We start from the raw sequence: 20,964 nt of genomic DNA, 5'->3' as shown, positions 1-20,964 counted from the left end.
AATGTTATCTACAGTTTTCCACAATATTTGGCTTTTACCTGATATTAATTATTTCATTGAAGTAATTTGTATTTTACTTTTTATGCTATTAGTTATACAAGATTTTATTTATGTTATATTTATTTATTTACTGTACATATATATATATATATATATATATATATATATATACACATATATATATATATACAGTGGGGCAAAAAAGTATTTAGTCAGCCACCCATTGATTGTCATTTTTCCCCACTGTATATATATATATATATATATATATATATATATATATATATATATATATATATATATATATATATATATATATATATATATACATATATATACAGTGCTCAATACCGGGGTAGTACGGAATATACATTAGGTCAGGAAAAAACCCAAGAGGCTATGTCATCCCTACAAGCCTGTTTCGCAGGTTTCCCTGCTCGTCAGGGGATTTTATAATAATAAAATAAATAAAATCCACTGACGAGCAAGGAAACCTTTTTTTCATCCAGACATGCCCGTGTTTCTCCTTCTTCTACATGTACATGATTTCCCCGCTTGTGGAAATCTGCATGAATGGAGCTTTTGTTACAGTCAGAAGCCAAGATGCAAGGCGGAGTTGTTTGCAAGACACAAAAGTCTCTAATAAGTTAATAATAATAATAATAAGTTATCTATAGTTTTCCACAATATTTGGCTTTTACCTGATATTAATTATTTTATTGAAGTCATTTCTATTTTACTTTTTATGCTATTAGTTATACAAGATTTTATTTAAATATATTTATTTATTTACTGTACATACATATATATATATATATGTATATATATGTGTGTGTATATATATATATATATATATATATATATATATATATATATATATATATATATATATATACATATATATATATATATATATATATATATATATATAAATATATATATATATATATATATATATATATATAGTCGAGGTTTCTGTGGTTTACCCGTTATACAGTGCTCAATACTGGGGTAGAAAGGAATATACGTTAGGTCAGGAAAAAACACAAGGGGCTATATCATCTCTACAAGCCTGTTTGGCAGGTTTCCCTGCTCGTCAGGGGATTTTATAATACCGTATTTCCTTGAATAGACGCAGGGGCGCTAATTAATTTAAAACCTCCTGTCACTCCGGCGCTTACCAGAAGCCTGCGAGATGGCAATGCATGCGCTAATTATTTTAAAACCTCTTCTCACTCCTGCTCTTACCTTATCATGAAAAGCACATTTAATTAAAAAAACGTTGTTATGGTCTTACCGTTTGGTATAAATGAGTCCATGCCAGCTCCTTTTGAAGAAAAGCATCGATATAGAAGTCTTCCTTCAGTTTTAAAAGTCTCTCTGTCTCGATGGAGATCTTCCTTTTAAGTATTACCTCCTGCTTCAATTGAAAGTCCAGTTTAGAAAACTGTTTTAGTTTAGATATGTAATCCTCCATGGTAAAACAATGGCTGCACACTCTTGCTGGTGTTGTCTTCTTCTGCAGCACAGGCATTCTGCAGTACCAGCAGTCGCAAGAAGGATCACTAGCGCCCTCTACCACCAGGAGGCGGGAGTCATTTAATGACTCATATTTGACCCGGCGAAAGTGCCAAGCATGCGCTAATTATTTTGCAAAACGAGTTTGACCCGGCTGTAATTCGAGGCATGCGAATACCAAATTCCCGGCGCCAATTCAAGGAAATAAGGTAATGAAATAAATAAAATCCCCTGACGAGCAAGGAAACCTTTTTTTTTTCTATTAATCTTCATACGTCATCCAGACATGCCCGTGTTTCTCCTTCTACATGTACAGACGCTTGTGGAAATCAAACATGAATACCTTAAGAGAAAGCGATTGCAGCTATTTGGGATACAACACTTCTCAGACAGCAAGAGAACTTTCCAATGTCCGGGTCAGCTGTGATTCTACGTAGCGAAAAACTTTGTCCCTTTGTCGAAGGAGAGACAACGAGAATGCTAAATGATAAAAAAAAAAGGTAGGGTGTGCTTTGTATTACCTGGCCGTCGAGGGAAGACTACGGAAATTGGCGAATCCTTTTGGCCTGGCAAAGCAGACTGTGTAAGTTATTGTCCGCCATGTATGTCACTGACTCAACGTTTAGGTCCAGAGTATATAAAGACACCAAAAACGAATGGACAATGAAGGTGAAGGTAAAAGAGTGAGGAGTGTCCTGACCAGAAATCTAGATCCCTAGATTGATTGATGTAAAATCTTCTTTATCATATTGTTTACTTTCATGTGTGTTACGGCTCAGACTCCTGCCAACGCCGCTCATCCGTCTGTACACTCCAGCGTTTCCTCTCCGCTGCAGGCGCACCTCCCCACGGCTGCAGGAGATCTGTAATCAGCGCACCTGCCTGGGATGAACGACCTGCCTTAATAAGCTCGCACAACCTGCCATGCGGCGCCGGAGTATAGCCTTCTGTTGGCGTACAGTAAGCGATCATCCTGCTTGATGCAATCCTGCTCTCCCTGTGTTTTGCCCCTCCGTGTTCTCAGTGTGTTTTCTTGTGTCGTCCCCGCAGTACCCTACGTCGCCTGGAAAGGGAGCTGTGCGTCTCACTTTTCCCCGGATCTCCCTCTGGACTCTGACTGTCTCCCTCGATCCTTGACTTCCCTGGCTTTGGACTCTGACCTGTAGACTTCTCTCTCCCCTGGACTTCCTCGTATCTCGTTCAACATTTACGGTAACACTCAACAGCTAATCTACACCACATAGCCTTACACCATACACACTCTTGGATTTTGTCACACTTCATTTCCTTAGTTAGTATATTTAGCGTTGTTTGATTATTATTATATATTTGGTCTATATATATAATAAATACATAAAGCTATACTTACCCCTGGTGTCAGTTGCCGTCACCTCCCTCTGCACACCCATAACAATGTGTTTATTAAAGATTTGATTAATTTATGATGGCTCAGGTGTGATTCACTACAATAGGGCCCCACAGCACACTGGATTCCAGGTAATTGAAATACCACAACACTGGATATTGTTCAGATAAGTTAAATTTAAGAACTTGCACATAAAGCAACACTGGAGGTGACTATGACGTGCGCATTTTCCGTGCATGCGTATCAGGTTGCGTTGCGCCGGCGGACGGAGGGGGGCAGGGGGTCTTAAACGGTGGCATTGTTGTGTGTGGACACGGATAAGGTTAGGTGGGATTTACCCTGGCTTAGTGTAAACACGGCCTAAGACACTTAAAGGCCTACTGAAACCCACTACTACCGACCACGCAGTCTGATAGTTTATATATCAATGATGAAATCTTAACATTGCAACACATGCCAATACGGCCGGGTTAACTTATAAAGTGCAATTTTAAATTTCCCGCTAAGCTTCCGGTTGAAAAACTCCTTTGGATGTGACGTATGCGCGTGACGTAGCCAGTAGAACCGAGGTATGGCTCCCCCATTGAGGCCAATACAAAAAGCTCTGTTTTCATTTCATAATTCCACAGTATTCTGGACATCTGTGTTGGTGAATCTTTTGCAATTTGTTTAATGAACAATGGAGATTGCAAAGAAGAAAGTTGTAGGTGGGATCTGTGTATTAGCGGCTGGCAGTAGCAACACAACAAGAGGACTTACTTGGATAGCCGATGCTAGCCACCAACCGATGCTAGCCGCCAACCGCATCTGTGATCGGGTGAAGTCCTTCGTCGCTCCGTCGATCGCTGGAACGCTGGTGAGCACGGGTGTTGATGAGCAGATGAGGGCTGGCTGGCGTAGGTGGAGCGCTAATGTTTTTATCATAGCTCTGTGAGGTCCGGTTGCTAAGTTGCTAAGTTAGCTTTAGCGTCATTAGCAACAGCATTGTTAAGCTTTGCCAGGCTGAGAATTATTAACCGTGTAGTTACATGTCCATGGTTTAATAGTATTGTTGATCTTCTGTCTATCCTTCCAGTCAGGGATTTATTTATTTTGTTTCTATCTGCATTTGAGCCAGATGCTATCACGCTAGCTCAGTAGCTAAAGAGCTTCGCCAATGTATTGTCGTGGAGATAAAAGTCACTGTGAATGTCCATTTCGCGTTCTCGACTCTCATTTTCAAGAGGATATAGTATCCGAGGTGGTTTAAAATACAAATCCGTAATCCACAATAGAAAAAGGAGAGAGTGTGGAATCCAATGAGCCAGCTTGTACCTAAGTTACGGTCAGAGCGAAAAAAGATACGTCTTTCACTGCATTCTAGTCTGTCACTCTAACGTTCCTCATCCACGAATCTTTCATCCTCGCTCAAATTAATGGGGTAATCGTCGCTTTCTCGGTCCGAATCGCTCTAGCTGCGTTGAAAACAAAACAACTGACTACGTCACGCTACTTCCGGTAGGGGCAAGGCTTTTTTTTTATCAGAGACCAAAAGTTGCGAACTTTATCGTCGTTGTTCTATACTAAATCCTTTCAGCAAAAATATGGCAATATCGCGAAATGATCAAGTATGACACATAGAATGGATCTGCTATCCCCGTTTAAATAAAAAAAAATTCATTTCAGTAGGCCTTTAAAAATAGCTTTGAAAAATGAGACATGTATAAAATGATCAAAACTCATCATGTTATATTTTTGGGGTAATATGACAGTAATGATGCCATAGAAGGTAGGGAAGAATGCGAACAAAAGTTGTAGCTCAGTGGTTTGCAGAACTGTCCATAACCAAGGCAAAACGACAAATACAAAAAGAGACTTTGCAGCGAGGGCGGCAACAGGAGGCCAAAGACTAGAACAGGACTGAGCATCTGGACACGCACGACACCTTATTGGGCTTGTTGGAAAGACGAAGAAAAAAGACCGGGGCCTCAAAGGAAAACGCCGAGATCCAGCAGTCCTTGCCATGGACTGTGACCGACCTGCACTGACTACCAGCACACAGCTGGCATGAGTAGGCTTAATTGCAGATCTAAAGCAGGTGTGCCTGCTGGTATGACAGAAAAACAAAGGCATAGATGCAAAATAAAAATGACAACAGTAGAGTAAGAGTAACATAATCAGAAAAATGCAAGCAATAAACCTCGAACTTACCAGCTGTACTTTTAACAATGTGATGTTTACCAGCTAAAATTTTGCTACACTGGTATTTTTTTGTTAATACATCTTTTAATTAATGACAATTTTTTTTTTACATATAATACAGTAAAGAAAGGGAAACCATGTGGCGCAGTTGGGAGAGTGGCCGTGCCAGCAACCTGAGGGTTCCTGGTTCAATCCCCACCTTCTACCTTACCATGAATTGATTTACGTGGACCCCGACTTAAACAAGTTGAAAAACGTATTCGGGTGTTACCATTTAGTGGTCAATTGTACGGAATATGTACTGTACTGTGCAATCTACAAATACAAGTTTCAATCAATCAATCAATCAAACCAACCTCGTCACGTCCGTTGTGTCCTTGCACAAGACACTTCACCCTTGCTCCTGATGGATCGTGGTGAGGGCCTTGCATGGCAGCTCCTGCCATCAGTGAGAAAATGAAAGGATTTTAAGCACGCCTTATAGTCCGAAAAATACAGTAGTATATGCTGCCAAATGTTTTTTTACTTTATTTTCTGGTCATCTACAAAACAAAAAACTGATTTGTTCTTTAATTTCCCATACCTAAAATGAGTTTTAGGGCGGTATAGCTCGGTTGGTAGAGTGGCCGTGCCAGCAACTTGAGGGTTCCAGGTTCGATCCCCGCTTCCGCCATCCTAGTCACTGCCGTTGTGTCCTTGGGCAAGACACTTTACCCACCTGCTCCCAGTGCCACCCACACTGGTTTAAATGTACAAACCCTGTTTCCATATGAGTTGGGAAATTGTGTTAGATGTAAATATAAACGGAATACAACGATTTGCAAATCCTTTTCAACCCATATTCAATTGAATGCACTACAAAGACAAGATATTTGATGTTCAAACTCATAAACTTTTTTTTTTTTTTGCAAATAATAATTAACTTAGAATTTCATGGCTGAAACACGTGCCAAAGTAGTTGGGAAAGGGCATGTTCACCACTGTATTACATGGCCTTTCCTTTTAACAACACTCAGTAAATGTTTGGGAACTGAGGAGACACATTTTTTAAGCTTCTCAGGTGGAATTCTTTCCCATTCTTGCTTGATGTACAGCTTAAGTTGTTCAACAGTCCGGGGGTCTCCCTTGTGCTATTTTAGGCTTCATAATGCGCCACAAATTTTCAATGGGAGACAGGTCTGGACTACAGGCAGGCCAGTCTAGTACCCGCACTCTTTTACTATGAAGCCACGTTGATGTAACACGTGGCTTGGCATTGTCTTGCTGAAATAAGCAGGGGCGTCCATGGTAACGTTGCTTGGATGGCAACATATGTGGCTCCAAAACCTGTATGTACCTTTCAGCATTAATGGCTCCTTCACAGATGTGTAAGTTACCCATGTCTTGGGCACTAATACACCCCCATACCATCACAGATGCTGGCTTTTCAACTTTGCGCCTATAACAATCCGGATGGTTCTTTTCCTCTTTGGTCCGGAGGACACGACGTCCACAGTTTCCAAAAACAATTTGAAATGTGGACTCGTCAGACCACAGAACACTTTTCCACTTTGTATCAGTCCATCTTAGATGAGCTCAGGCCCAGCGAAGCGACGGTGTTTCTGGGTGTTGTTGATAAACGGTTTTCGACTTGCATAGGAGAGTTTTAACTTGCACTTACAGATGTAGCGACCAACTGTAGTTACTGACAGTGGGTTTATGAAGTGTTCCTGAGCCCATGTGGTGGTATCCTTTACACACTGATGTCGCTTGTTGATGCAGTACAGCCTGAGGGATCGAAGGTCACGGGCTTAGCTGCTTACGTGCAGTGATTTCTCCAGATTCTCTGAACCCTTTGATGATATTACGGAGCGTAGATGCTGAAATCCCTAAATTCCTTGCAATAGCTGGTTGAGAAAGGTTTTTCTTAAACTGTTCAACAATTTGCTCACGCATTTGTTGACAAAGTGGTGACCCTCGCCCCATCCTTGTTGGTGAATGACTGAGCATTTCATGGAATCTACTTTTATACCCAATCATGGCACCCACCTGTTCCCAATTTGCCTGTTCACCTGTGGGATGTTCCAAATAAGTGTTTGATGAGCATTCCTCAACTTTATCAGTATTTATTGCCACCTTTCCCAACTTCTTTGTCACGTGTTGCTGGCATCAAATTCTAAAGTTAATGATTATTTGCAAAAAAAAAAAAAGTTTATCAGTTTGAACATCAAATATGTTGTCTTTGTAGCATTTTCAACTGAATATGGGTTGAAAATGATTTGCAAATCATTGTATTCCGTTTATATTTACATCTAACACAATTTCCCAACTCATATGGAAACGGGGTTTGTAACTTCGATATTGGGTTTCACGATGTAAAAGCGCTTTGAGTCACTAGAGAAAAGCGCTATATAAATATAATCCACAGAATTCACACACAGTTTAGCAGGTAAAAAAATAAACACATTTATATTTATTTTTGTCAAGCCGCTGCCCCTCCTCGAATGAGTGAGTGTATAAGTTGTATTTTTCTTGCCAGTTTCTTTCCATGACATTAGACTGGAAGCATAGATTGAGTAGGTCATGTGTTGACATGCATCGCGCCAGCTGTGTTTCTTTGTGTTGTTATTGTTGCCATGGCTGTACAGAATACACATTTCTACAGCTGGTTAAACAAATGCAAATGGCCGACCTCTGCACGCGCGCGGTGACCACTGACGACTGGGCCTCGGAAAAAGAAAAAAAAACCTCGACATTCCCCGACACAGCTGCACGGACCAGAACCTCATCGACCTGCACGCACCCTTACGTTCAGTCTAATGCACGGAATGCTTTTTCGCCCGCAGAAAAGGCCTTTTTTTTGTGACCTCCACTTGCCGGCTTCCGCTTTTCACTCCAGTCGGCCCTCGCTTCGTCTTTCAGTACCAGCTCTTAGGGGGACAGTTCACCCGTTTAGTTGAAAGGCTGTAGTCGGGCCGGAGGAGTCAGACACTAGGGGTGGGATATCTTATCACAGCCATCAGAAAATGCCTTGTCGGCAGCCATTCATTGTGCTGGGGGAAAATTAACCAAACTGCTAACCCCCCGCCACTCTTTCCCTTAGACAGATAACAGCAGACCCCAGCAGGGGTCCCCTTTCCCCACCCGTCTATCACCCCTAGCAATACCGTCTCCCTCTACTCTATTCCCTCAACTGGTTTTATTGGATAGGAAACCGAAAAAAAGCAAGCCTCAGTGTGGGAAGCCGCTTGTTATCTGAGAGTCTTGGGAATCCCAAAGCTCGGCAGAGGCTTCACTCAGCACTGTAATGAAAGCGGGACAATTTGGACGCATTCATCGCGTCCCCCCGCCCCCTTCACACCGCAGGTAGGCCCTTCGCATCCATTCGGCCCCAAAGTCCCAGTCCATTTCCCCGTTCTTCCTCACCTGTGCTATCTTTTTTGGAGCAGGAGCATATGAATCCTGCAAAAGTCTTTTGTTTTGAGAAAATAACAACATATCCAGTCGGTAAGGTTCTGGTCCAAACAGTTTTGAACACGTAATAGTAGGTTTGTCGATGACTAGATTTTCTAAAGGGTATAGACCAGTGGTTCTTAACCCTGTTGGAGGTACCAAACCCCACCAGTTTCATTTGCGCATTCACCGAACCCTTCTTTAGTGAAAAATAAAATGTTTTTTTTCAAATTCAAGACAAAGTTATGTGTTTTTGGTAACACTTTAGTATGGGGAACATATTCTAAGTAACAAAGACTTAATTTAGAGTTATTTGGTTAGGGTTAGGGTTAGGGTTGGAGGGTTAGGGTTATAATAAGGCCATGCCGAATAAGGCATTAATAAGTACTTAATAATGACTAGTTAAGAGCCAATATGTTACTAATTTGCATGTTAATAAGCAACTAATTAATGGTGAATATGTTCCCTATACTAAAGTGTTACCATGTTTTTTTACTGGTGCACAAAATGAACCGTGCATGAACATCACCTTGTTCAAACAACAAAAACAACACAGTGCATAAACTCACAACAAATTACACACCTGCAAACCAGTCAGCTGTTGCCGTATCCGTAATACGCCGATAGGGAGAAGTTGGGTGTGTTTTGACCTCCGCCGAACCCCTGATTCCGACTCACCGAACCCCTAGGGTTCGATTGAACCCAGGTTAAGAACCGCTGGTATAGACCTACAAAAATCGCCATCAAAATAAGTATACGCTTTAAAAAAAAAATCAAAAAAAATCAGCAAAGCCACCATATTTGAAGCGTGATGTGGCGTGGGACCACTGTATTTATGTCATTGACGGATTTGTAAACACAACACACATTTTTAGAAAGGATGAATTGTAAAAAAAACTATCCCGCCTTCCGCCCGAGTGCAGCTGGGATAGGCTCCAGCACCTATCACCCGCGACGGTAGAAGCGGTAGAAAATGGAAGGATGGATGGATACTACTAAACACAACTATGTAATCCCTGGGAATATAGTAAATAATAACCCGCAGTCTGCGGATGAAACATGACAGGAAGAAGGATCAAAACATTTTTTTAAATTGTCTTTGCTGCAGAAAACTAATTGGGATAGAATATTTTTTTTCCGAGGAAAGCGACAAAATTAGGCATATGGTTCCTTAAACCAGTTTTAGCTACCAACCACTCGTGAAGGATTAAGAAGCATTGCTTGTCAAATTGACCAGAGGTACACCTACAGTATATTTCTTGACACTTTTTTGGGGTCTGCAGATTGCGGGCAAAAATACTTCAACTAGGAAAAGGCAAAACCATTCTATTTAACAAGGGTTGACACTATTTTCTGAGGTGCCTCTGAAGGCGTCATATCTGTTGACGATGTATGCTGCGTCCTTCGAAATTTGTCTCATCTGAATCTTGTTCTAAGTCAGCTAAGAGAGCCTCCAGCTGTGTCCTTCCCATTTATTGACTGTGAATGCTGGGCCTTTGGGAGAGTGCCACGCCTGAATTTGCAACACAGATTGACTGGCGATCTTACCTTATTCAGCTAGGGTAGCCTCCAGCCAACCTGTGGTCCGTGTATCTGCAGACTATGTACAGTGATTCCATTTGAATTTTGGTTACGGATTGACTGGCATTCTTACAGTACGACACTGCCATGGATGATCAAATGCTGTTTGTTTGATGTCTCTGCCCCCACTAAAAACATGATGGACACATTTTCAAATCCTCTCTATTCAACAGTTCATTAAGAGTAAAAGATTTAAGTTTCCAGAACCGAACAATGCCTAAGAGCTTGGCTAAGTTGCCCTTTGTTTGCCACATAGCTGAGGTTTATGGTCCTTCAGGTGAGTGACTCTGTATTCAGATTCTACCTGTGGAGCCGGGCCAAAATAGGGGAGACCATCTCATTGTAAGGTAAGACTTGGCCGCCGGGCATCCAGAAGCGGGGAGACAGAGGGCTCAACTCCCTTTGTGGTGAATACCTGACAGGTTAGGATGATGCAAGTACAAACCGCTCCCATCCACTTTCACCTGTGGCATTGTCCCAGGTAGAGTGGCGGTAGGGATCCAGGCAGATGTTCCCATAGGGCATGATGTGTCTTTTGTAGCTCGATATCCCAGCGGGCTTTGGTGGCCTCCAGAGAGAGGTTAAATGAAGCCAGGGCTGTCTGACGGACAAAGGCCGCAGGTCAGCTTGTGGGCCTTTGATCCGCTCCTGCCCTCCTCAGACCACAGAACCAGACCTTTATGTTTCCCCTCAGTCTTCTATCCCAAGGGCTATCTGCCCCCCTGCCCCCCACCCCCAACCCTTTCTCTCAATCTGCCCCCGACATTGGAGTCACTTACAAAGCTCGTAGCGACTCCAGTCACCAGAGAGGGAGAGGTTTCAAAGACGAGGCAGCGGGGTTGGGGTCCCCAGTGAGGAGACGGGATACTCTGCACGGGTCTCCATACCTCGCCTGAACCCCACCAGCTGCACCCGGCGGTGTCCAACAAAGGGAGCGGACAACAGTGATGTGAAATGTGTTGAGATGTGTAACCTTTTACTTCCAAAAAAGTGATTGATAATGTCAGGCAGACCCAAAAGTGTTTATATTGCTGTAACTTTGTGATTTCTGTGCCAAATTTGCAATTCCCCGGCAGATGTGGACAGTCAGAAATGGACTAGTCTTTTCTCCAACCCAAATAATCAAGCAGAAGACTTGTCGGAGACATCGCCGTCTTACAAAAACGCAAGGCACGTTTTCTCGAAAAGAGGTCCAAGTGACATCCTTCAGTAAAACTCATGACAAAGTTGATAAAACACAATTGATCAATTTCCGATGAATAATTATAATAATAATTAATATTAATAATAATGGATTAGATTTACACAATGCTTTTCGAGACAGCCAAAGCACTCCACGTTCACGGTGGTGAGCTACATTTGTAGCCACTTGGCTGCAAATTTGCGCCTAAGGCCTCTTCTACACTAAGGTTATCCAGGGTAAATCCCGCCTAACCTTATCCTTGTCCACACGCACACACAATGGTCGTTTAAGACCCCCTCCCGCCCTCCGTCCGCCGGCGCAACGCGACTTAGTACTCATGCGCGGAAAATGCACACGTCATAGTCACCTCTAGTGTTGATTTGTGTGCAAGTTCTTAAATTTAACTTATCTGAACAATATCCAGTGTTGTGGTATTCCAACTAACTGGAATCCAGTGTGCTGTGGGGCCCTATTGTAGTGAATCTCACCTGAGCCATCATAAATTAATCAAATCTTTACTGGACACGTGAAAGTAAACAATGTGATAAAGAACATTTTACATCAATAATTCTAGGGATCTAGATATCTGGTCAGGACACTCCTTACTCTTTTGCCTTCACCTTCATTGTCCATTCCTTTTTGGTTACTTTATATACTCTGGACCTAGACGTTGAGTCCGCGACATGCATGGCGAACAATGACTGATTCATTCTGCTTTGCCGGTCCAAAAACATTCGCCGTTTTCCATAGTTTTCCCTCGACGGCCAGGTAATACAAAGCACACGCTACTTTTTTTTTATCACATCGACAAATGGACAAAGTTTTTCGGTAAATGAATTACAGCTGACCTGGACATTCGAAAGTTCTCTTGCCGTCTGAGAAGTGTTGTATCCGGAATAGCTGCAATCGCTTTCTCTTAAGGTATTCATGTGTGATTTCCACAAGTGTCTGTACAGACGGAAGGAGAAACACAGCATGTCTGGATGACTCGTCTCCATATTTCCAGAGGTTAGCTTCGAGTTACGAAACGGCTTTAATATGGAGCTGGATGTGGCACGTTCTTTCTGACGTCACTTCCTCTCAGAACTCAGTTTGTAAACGATCAATGAGTCCATACAAAGCTAAGAGCCGGAGATTCAAGAAATTCATGGCGCACTTACCCGTGTAAAAAATTGTCCGAGGAGGGGGACCTTAAATGACAGTTTAGTGTGGCTGAAACGGTGCTTAGTCTAAATAATTATTCGTTTAAGGGGTTATCCGGCTTAGTGTAGACCAGTGGTTCTTAACCTGCGTTCGATCGTACCCTAGGGGTTCGGTGAGTTGGGCTCAGGGGTTCGGCGGAGGTCAAAACACACCCGACTCATCGTGTAAATAAAAACTTCTCCCTGTCGGTGTATTACGGATACGGCGACAGCAGAAGTCAGACTGATTTGCAGGTGTGTAATTTGTTGTGAGTTTATGCACTGTGTTGGTTTTGTTGTTTGAACAAGGTGATGTTCATGCACGGTTCATTTTGTGCACCAGTAAAAAAACATGGTAACACTTTAGTATGGGGAACATATTCACCATTAATTAGTTGCTTATTAACATGCAAATTAGTAACATATTGGCTCTTAACTAGTCATTATTAAGTACTTATTAATGCCTTAAAGTTATTATAATATTATCTTATTATAACCCTAACCCTCTAACCCTGGCCCTAACCCTCTAATCCTAACCCTAACCCTAACCAAATAACTCTAAATTAAGTCTTCCATCCATCCATCCATCCATTTTCTACCGCTTATTCCCTTCGGGGTCGCGGGGGGCGCTGAAGCCTATCTCAGCTACAATCGGGCGGAAGGCGGGGTACACCCTGGACAAGTCACCACCTCATCGCAGGGCTAAATTAAGTCTTTGTTACTTAAAATATGTTCCCCTAGTGTCCAAAAAACTCTAAATTAAGTCTTTGTTACTTAAAATATGTTCCCCTAGTGTCCAAAAAACTCTAAATTAAGTCTTTGTTACTTAGAATATGTTCCCCTAGTGTCCAAAAAACTCTAAATCAAGTCTTTGTTACTTAGAATATGTTCCCCATACTAAAGTGTTACCAAAAACATATAACTTTGTCTTGAATTTGAAAAAAAAACTACATTTTATTTTTCACTAAAGAAGGGTTCGGTGAATGCGCATATGAAACTGGTGGGGTTCGGTACCTCCAACAAGGTTAAGAACCACTGGTGTAGACATAGCCTAAGGCCTCTCCGACCACCACCAAACATTCATTCACATTCATATGTGAGCGGCACTGGGAGCAAGGTGGATGAAGTGTCTTACCAAAGGACACAGCGACTGTGACTAGGAATGGCGAAAGCTGGAATTGAAACCGGAACCCTCAATATGCAGGCACGGACGCTTCATCATCTGAGCCACGCCGTCCCGAATTGTACACATTGGTTTGTGTAAGCTATGTACTCCTGAACCGCTATACACACCTTAAGGGGACCGACGGGCACTTTTCTGTAAGAGCAAGATTTGTTGACAGACAAACAACCAAACAGGACGAAAAAACACGAGCGTTAAAGTAAATACCCAGACAACCGAGGAACTGGAGTTCCATCAGTTTGTTCCCCTTAAATGTCTGAATCCTGAACCCAGGTCAGTGCACAATGCACGGACACCCTCGTGTGTAAGGGGCATCACAGGGGGACACATGTTCAAATATTAGCTAGACCCCAGCCAGCCAGGAAGCACCTCGGAGCATGAAATGTGGCTCCAATTGTGTCCGTGCACGCATCCAGCCGTATAGCAGCGTGGAAAAGAAGAGCAGTTACTGGCAAGCGGGAGGAGGAAGGAGGGGAGTTCTGCTGTGTGGAGAATGCCAGGAATGTCCAGCCCTGTTTACAGCCCGGGCCGGTTCACACCTGCAGGTCAGGGCGCTATCACCAGCCGGGGCCCCTTCTTCTTTTTCCTCTTCTTCTTCTTCTTCTTCTTCTTCTTCTTCTTCTTCTTCTTCTTCAACTCTCAACCACCAATCTTCCCCATTACAACAGGGTCAAGCTCAGAAGTGACCTAATAAGAAGCTCATTACAGCACAGACAATCTTCATTAGCATGCCAAGCTCGCCTGTGTATCCATTAGCACCCAAGTGGCCCCCAGTCCTGCGTTCTCTTGCATTTTTGCCCCTATGGTCCTCAAATGGGGCCCCAAACCACACACTGGGATCAGACACCAGAACATTTATAAAATAACTTAGTAAGTGTACCTCGACTTTTGTGAGTAATCCCTTCCAAAAGATCGGACGGAAATTTAACCATGCGATATCCGAAGTAGGGCTGCAACTAACGATTACTTTGATCATCAATTAATCTGTCGATTACTACTTCGATTAATCGATTAATAATCGGATAAAAGAGACAAACTACATTTCTATCCTTTCCAGTATTTTATTGAAAAAACCCAGCATACTGGCACCATGTTGTGGACATTGGGGGTGCAGCATAACACAGAATAACACAGAAATGTAACTCATCAGAACTGAATCAGATATTGTACACGTTTCTGTTGTGAATAATAAAGGATTAATTTCAGGCTGCCTCTGAATAATAGCATGAAATATTCCAGCACCTTCATAACGTTTAGTTATACTAAAGCGTCACTCAAATCTAAATATATTTATATAGCTTTATCGGCCCGGCTACATTGATCCATTATGAAACCAACCTGAGATATTTCTGTCCGTTACGTTTATTTCCAAATTGGTAACCGTGCGTTTTCTCTCTCAAAACGGAGTCAAATGTGCCGGAGACACATTATCAGCCCCGCGTTGCAACAAAGGCATAACTTTAACGGGTCTTCTTTGAAGTATTTAAAGTGAAGTATTCCCACACTTTTGACGACTTAGGTCGTACACTTTTCTCCATTGAAGCAATAACCTCAAGATATTTATCCGCTAAACTATCGGTAGTGTTTTCCTGCGCCATTTTTCGAATTTTTCCAGCAAAGGAGACGCCGTCGTCACGTGAGCTGCACATGACACATCATTGGCTAGCTTACGCCACCTCATTAGACGTAGCCTCAGCGCCGCCTTGGCGCTGTTTTGTACTGTTTTTGTACTTATTTTGATTATTGTTTCTCAGCTGTTTGTAAATGTTGCAGTTTATAAATAAAGGTTTATAAAACAAAAAAAAACAACAACAAAAAAATAACCAAAAAAAAAGAAGAAGAAAAGCCTCCGCGCATGCGCATAGCATAGTTCCAACGAATCGATGACTAAATTAATCGCCAACTATTTTGGTAATCGATTTTAATCGATTTAATCGATTAGTTGTTGCAGCCCTAATCCGAATAATGCCAATCCATATCCATTTTGTGTCTTTAAATGATAGAAAAGTCAAAAGTCAGGTCACTAGCAACAATTTATTGGTGGCATGTTTTAGCAGATGTCTTAGTATTCTAATCCAAACAGAGGAGTTCCTCTGGTTTTGTTGGTTTAGCTTCCATTGTGCTACATGTCTGTGCAATGTTGTTGACATCCATCCTCCCGCCGGATCTCGCCTTTAGGTTCTTTCAAGTGACGTAAAAATGCTCGTGCAAAGTAGCATCGTTACCGCGGTTACATTAGCCACAGCCTAGACGTTAAAATGACGATACAAACAATAGAATGATATCGTACGATTAGCAGTGAGTACCTTTCCCATTTGAAACGATACGGCACCAATTCCTGTAACTTTTTGTGTGTGTCAATGAAAGTTAATGGTCATAATAAAATCTCTGTCCAGTTGTTGTCGCATGTTTTCTTATTACATTTCTTAGGCCCCATTTGCAAGTATTATATAGTTTTTTGCTATATAGTTAGTTGCTTTGTATGCAGTTGCAATCCCAAAATGTTAGATGGCAGTAGTGTATAAACCACAGTGTGTTGCCTAGCTAGGAAGTAGCCTTTGCCATGAAGCTGAATGTCTGTCTAGTTTTCTGTTGAGTCTAGGGTTGTACGGTATACTGGTACTAGTAAAGTACTGTGGTAATACTGAATCAATAACGGTACTATATTCCCTTTGAAAAATACTGGTTCCCTTTTTCTTTTCTTTTTTAATGGGCATGACGGCGTGACAACTAGTTTTACGAGCAGAGGAGCATGTTCGGCAGCACAAAATCACGGAGTACTTACAAACAGACACGGTGTGTAGACAGAAATGGAGAACGGACACATTTTGGCTTAAAAAGTAACGATAAAGGTGAAGTTATAACATTGAAACGCCGCATTACAAGAGGTGCTTTAAGACATGGCTAGCTAGCTAGCGCTAACGTCCATATGCAGTGTTTAGCTACTTGTAAATCAGTAATCCTCTCCATGGCGACAAATAAAGTAAATAAATAAATAAATGATAAATGGGTTATACTTGTATAGCGCTTTTCTACCTTCAAGGTACTCAAAGCGCTTTGACAGTATTTCCACATTTACCCATTCACACACACATTCACACACTGATGGCGGGAGCTGCCATGCAAGGCGCTAACCAGCAGCCATCAGAGGCAAAGGGTGAAGTGTCTTGCCCAAGGACACAACGGACGTGACTAGGAAGGTAGAAGGTGGGAATTGAACCCCAGTAACCAGCAACACTCCGACTGCTGGCACAGCCACTCTACCAACTTCACCACGCAAGTAAGTTTATAATAGTATTATATTAATTAATTAATATAATCATATATTATATTAATAATTAATAGTATTTACATGTTTGTATGTCAGAAACTGACATTTGGGCTTTATGTTTTATTGTTTTGTTTTTAATGTTTTAATGTTTTGTATTCTGTTTTTTATGTTTAATGGATCTTAAGGTCTGCAATAAATAAAGATTGATGAGTATCATCCCTAAATAAACATGCTTCATAACAATAATGATAACGATACTAATATTAGTTGTTTAGTTGTCTAATTTTTGTTTAATCCAAACATTTATTCTTTACATAAATAATAAAAAAATAAAAAATTGCAAAGCAAAACAAAAAAATAGAAAAATAAATACATTGTTTATATATTTTTAAATGTTTTCTCCAAAATTATGAATCGACACCAATAATAGTTGCTTAATTGTCTAATTTTTGTTTAATCCAAACATTTATTCTTTATATAAATAATACAAAAATAAATTGCAAAGCAAAACAATAAAAATGGAAAAATAAATAAATTGTTTATATATTTTTAAATATTTTCTCAAAATTTACGAATCGACACCAATAATAGTTGTTTGATTGTCTAATTTTTTTTAATCCAAAAATGTATTCTTTACATAAATAATAAAAAAATTAATTGCAAAGCAAAACAAAAAAATAGAAAAAAAAAAAAATTGTTTATATATTATTAAATGTTTTCTCAAAAATGATGAATCAACACCAATAATAGTTGTTTGATTGTCAATTTTTTGTTTAATCCAAACATTTATTCTTTACATAAATAATACAAAAATAAATTGCAAAGCAAAACAAAAAAATAGAAAAAAAAATATATTGTTTAAATATTTTAAAATGTTTTCTCAAAAATGATGAATCAATACCAATAATAGTTGTTTAATTGTCTATTTTTTGTTTAATCCATACATTTATTCTTTACATAAATAATACACAAATAAATTGCAAAGCAAAACAAAAAAATAGAAAAACAAATACATTGTTTATATATTTTTAAATGTTTTCTTAAAAAATATGAATTGATACCAATAGTAGTTGTTTAATTGTCTAATTTTTGTTTAATCCAAACATTTATTCTTTACATAAATAATAAAAAAATAAATAGCAAAGCAAAACAAAAAAACCAAAAAATAAATAAATTGTTTATATATTTTTAAATGTTTTCTCAAAAATTATGAATCGACACCAATAATAGTTGTTTAATTGTCTAATTTTTGTTTAATCCAAACATTTATTCTTTACATAAATAATAAAAAAATAAATTGCAAAGCAAAACAAAAAATAGAAAAAAAAATACATTGTTTATATATTTTAAAATGTTTTCTCAAAAATTATGAATCGATACCAATAATAGTTGTTTAACTGTCAAATTTTTGTATAATCCATACATTTATTCTTTACATAAATAATACAAAAATAAATTGCAAAGCAAAACAAAAAATAGAAGAAAAAAAGACAATATTTATATATTTTAAAATGTTTTCTCAAAAATGATGAATCGATACCAATAATAGTTGTTTAATTGTCTAATTTTTGTTTAATCCAAACATTTATTCTTTACATAAATAATAAAAAAATAAATTGCAAAGCAAAAAAAAAAAAAAGAAAAAAAAAAAAATTGTTTATATATTTTTAAATGTCTTCTAAAAAAATTATGAATCGATACTAATGATAGTTGTTTAATTGTCAAATTTTTGTTTAATCCAAAAATTTATTCTCTACATAAATAATAAAAAAATACATTGCAACGCAAAACAAAAAAATTGAAAAAAAATACATTGTTTATATATTTTTAAATGTTTTCTCAAAAATTATGAATCGACACCAATAAAAGTTGTTTAATCGTCTAATTTTTGTTTAATCCAAACATTTATTCTTTACATAAATAATAAATAAAAAAATTGCAAAGCAAAAAAAAATAAATAAAAAATAAATACATTGTTTATATATTTTTTAATGTGTTCTCAAAAATTATGAATCGATTTAGAACTGTAATTTGAAAAAAAAAAAAATCCAATTTGAATGTGAATCAATTTTTTGAGAACCCCTACTTTTTTTAGTAATAAGAAGAACACTGTGGACCGGAACTTGATGAGGCGGTGGACACTGTTTTGTAGTGCTGTGTGAGAAATTTCAAGTCAATCCAACGTTTGGGGGTTTATTAACAACACCACCGTGCGGTGTATTGGTTGAGAAAATAATAGCACAGGGTTTTGACACATTTTCATGTCCCATGACTGTATCTGTTTGGACTGGGGAGCAGAGACAGGAACCACAAAAGTCAGTACTGTCTTTATCAGACCCTTTTTTTTTAGTAGTTAGCCCAGACTCATTACGCCCTCCATAAACGCCGTGCCCTTAATGAGAAGCCTTTTACAGCGCCCTCCGGGGAATAATCAGACTTCAATATAGGAAGTCGTCTGTCGTGATAGCTGGCCTGGAGTCTCAGCGGTGGTCCTGCCCACCAGAACTCTTTACCTACCCGTCTTTCACCTCTTTGTCCTGTTTACACCTTCTTACAGTCCAGTCCAGTCCAGTCTATGTATACAGGGAATGAAGGCAGGATGAATATCAGCTGGTGCCCAACGCTCAGACCCTCCTGTGGGTCTTTAATTGCCTCCTTCCTCCCCCTCGGCCGAGCCGGCTGCAGTTCTTTTATGAGGCCCAGGCCCCGGACCCACCGGCTGCTTCTTCTACTGCTGCTCACCCGTTGTCTTCCTTCCATCTCTTCCCCAATCATCCTTCTCTCTCCTTAGGCTGATGCCAACAAAGATGCGCTAACATGTGCAGGATGTGCAGCAGCAGATGAAGGAGTCGACATGGGATTTGTGGCTCTTTGAAGGGAGCTGTTCCTCTCTAAAGAGCCGTTCAAAAGACCGGCTCGTTATTATAGTTGGGTTTTTTTTTCAACTGTTTTTAATCAAGGAAACAATCACTAGTATCAGTTGTACCAAGCCTGGGCAATTATTTTCACTCGGGGGGCCAAATTTAGAGAGAATAAATGTGTCTATTTCTAGGAACACTGATACAAAACCTCACAATAATGTCTGATTGAATGCTAAATAAAACGTTATGACAGACCGCCTTAAAAAACGGAATGGAATTTTATGTTTTTTTACTGAATGACACACCCAGAATGTACATGAAAATAAAGAATGTGGGATTTACAATATTAACTATGAACGATAAAACACTGAATATTGACAACATATGAACGTCACCCCCCCTCTCGATCGACATACACTACCGTTCAAAAGTTTGGGGTCACCCAAACAATTTTGTGGAATAGCCTTCATTTCTAAGAACAAGAATAGACTGTCGAGTTTCAGATGAAAGTTCTCTTTTTCTGGCCATTTTGAGCGTTTAATTGACCCCACAAATGTGATGCTCCAGAAACTCAATATGCTCAAAGGAAGGACAGTTTTGTAGCTTCTGTAACGAGCTAAACTGTTTTCAGATGTGTGAACATGATTGCACAAGGGTTTTCTAATCATCAATTAGCCTTCTGAGCCAATGAGCAAACACATTGTATCATTAGAACACTGGAGTGATAGTTGCTGGAAATGGGCCTCTATACACCTATGTAGATATTGCACCAAAAACCAGACATTTGCAGCTAGAATAGTCATTTACCACATTAGCAATGTATAGAGTGTATTTCTTTAAAGTTAAGACTAGTTTAAAGTTATCTTCATTGAAAAGTACAGTGCTTTTCCTTCAAAAATAAGGACATTTCAATGTGACCCCAAACTTTTGAACGGTATTGTATTTTACAATCAAGCGAAACGCAACAAAAATGCAACATCGATCCATTCATTTTCTACTGCTTGTTCCTTTCAGGGTCGCGGGGGATGCTGGAGCCCATCTCAGCTGCATTTGGGTGGTAGGCAAAAGTCGCAAACACAGCAAAATATGAACGCGGAGGGTAAGCATTTTTTAAAAAACCCTACAATCTGATATATCACTGATATTTTGTTGTAAAAATCTCCTTCCGTGTCTGTCCCTGACACCCGCATTTCAGGCTGGCTGCTCT

The sequence above is a fragment of the Entelurus aequoreus genome, linkage group LG03, assembly GCF_033978785.1.
Source record: "Entelurus aequoreus isolate RoL-2023_Sb linkage group LG03, RoL_Eaeq_v1.1, whole genome shotgun sequence".
Lineage (NCBI taxonomy): Eukaryota > Metazoa > Chordata > Actinopteri > Syngnathiformes > Syngnathidae > Entelurus > Entelurus aequoreus.
The sequence above is the reverse complement of the archived record's forward strand: the minus strand, read 5'-3'. Positions refer to the sequence as shown.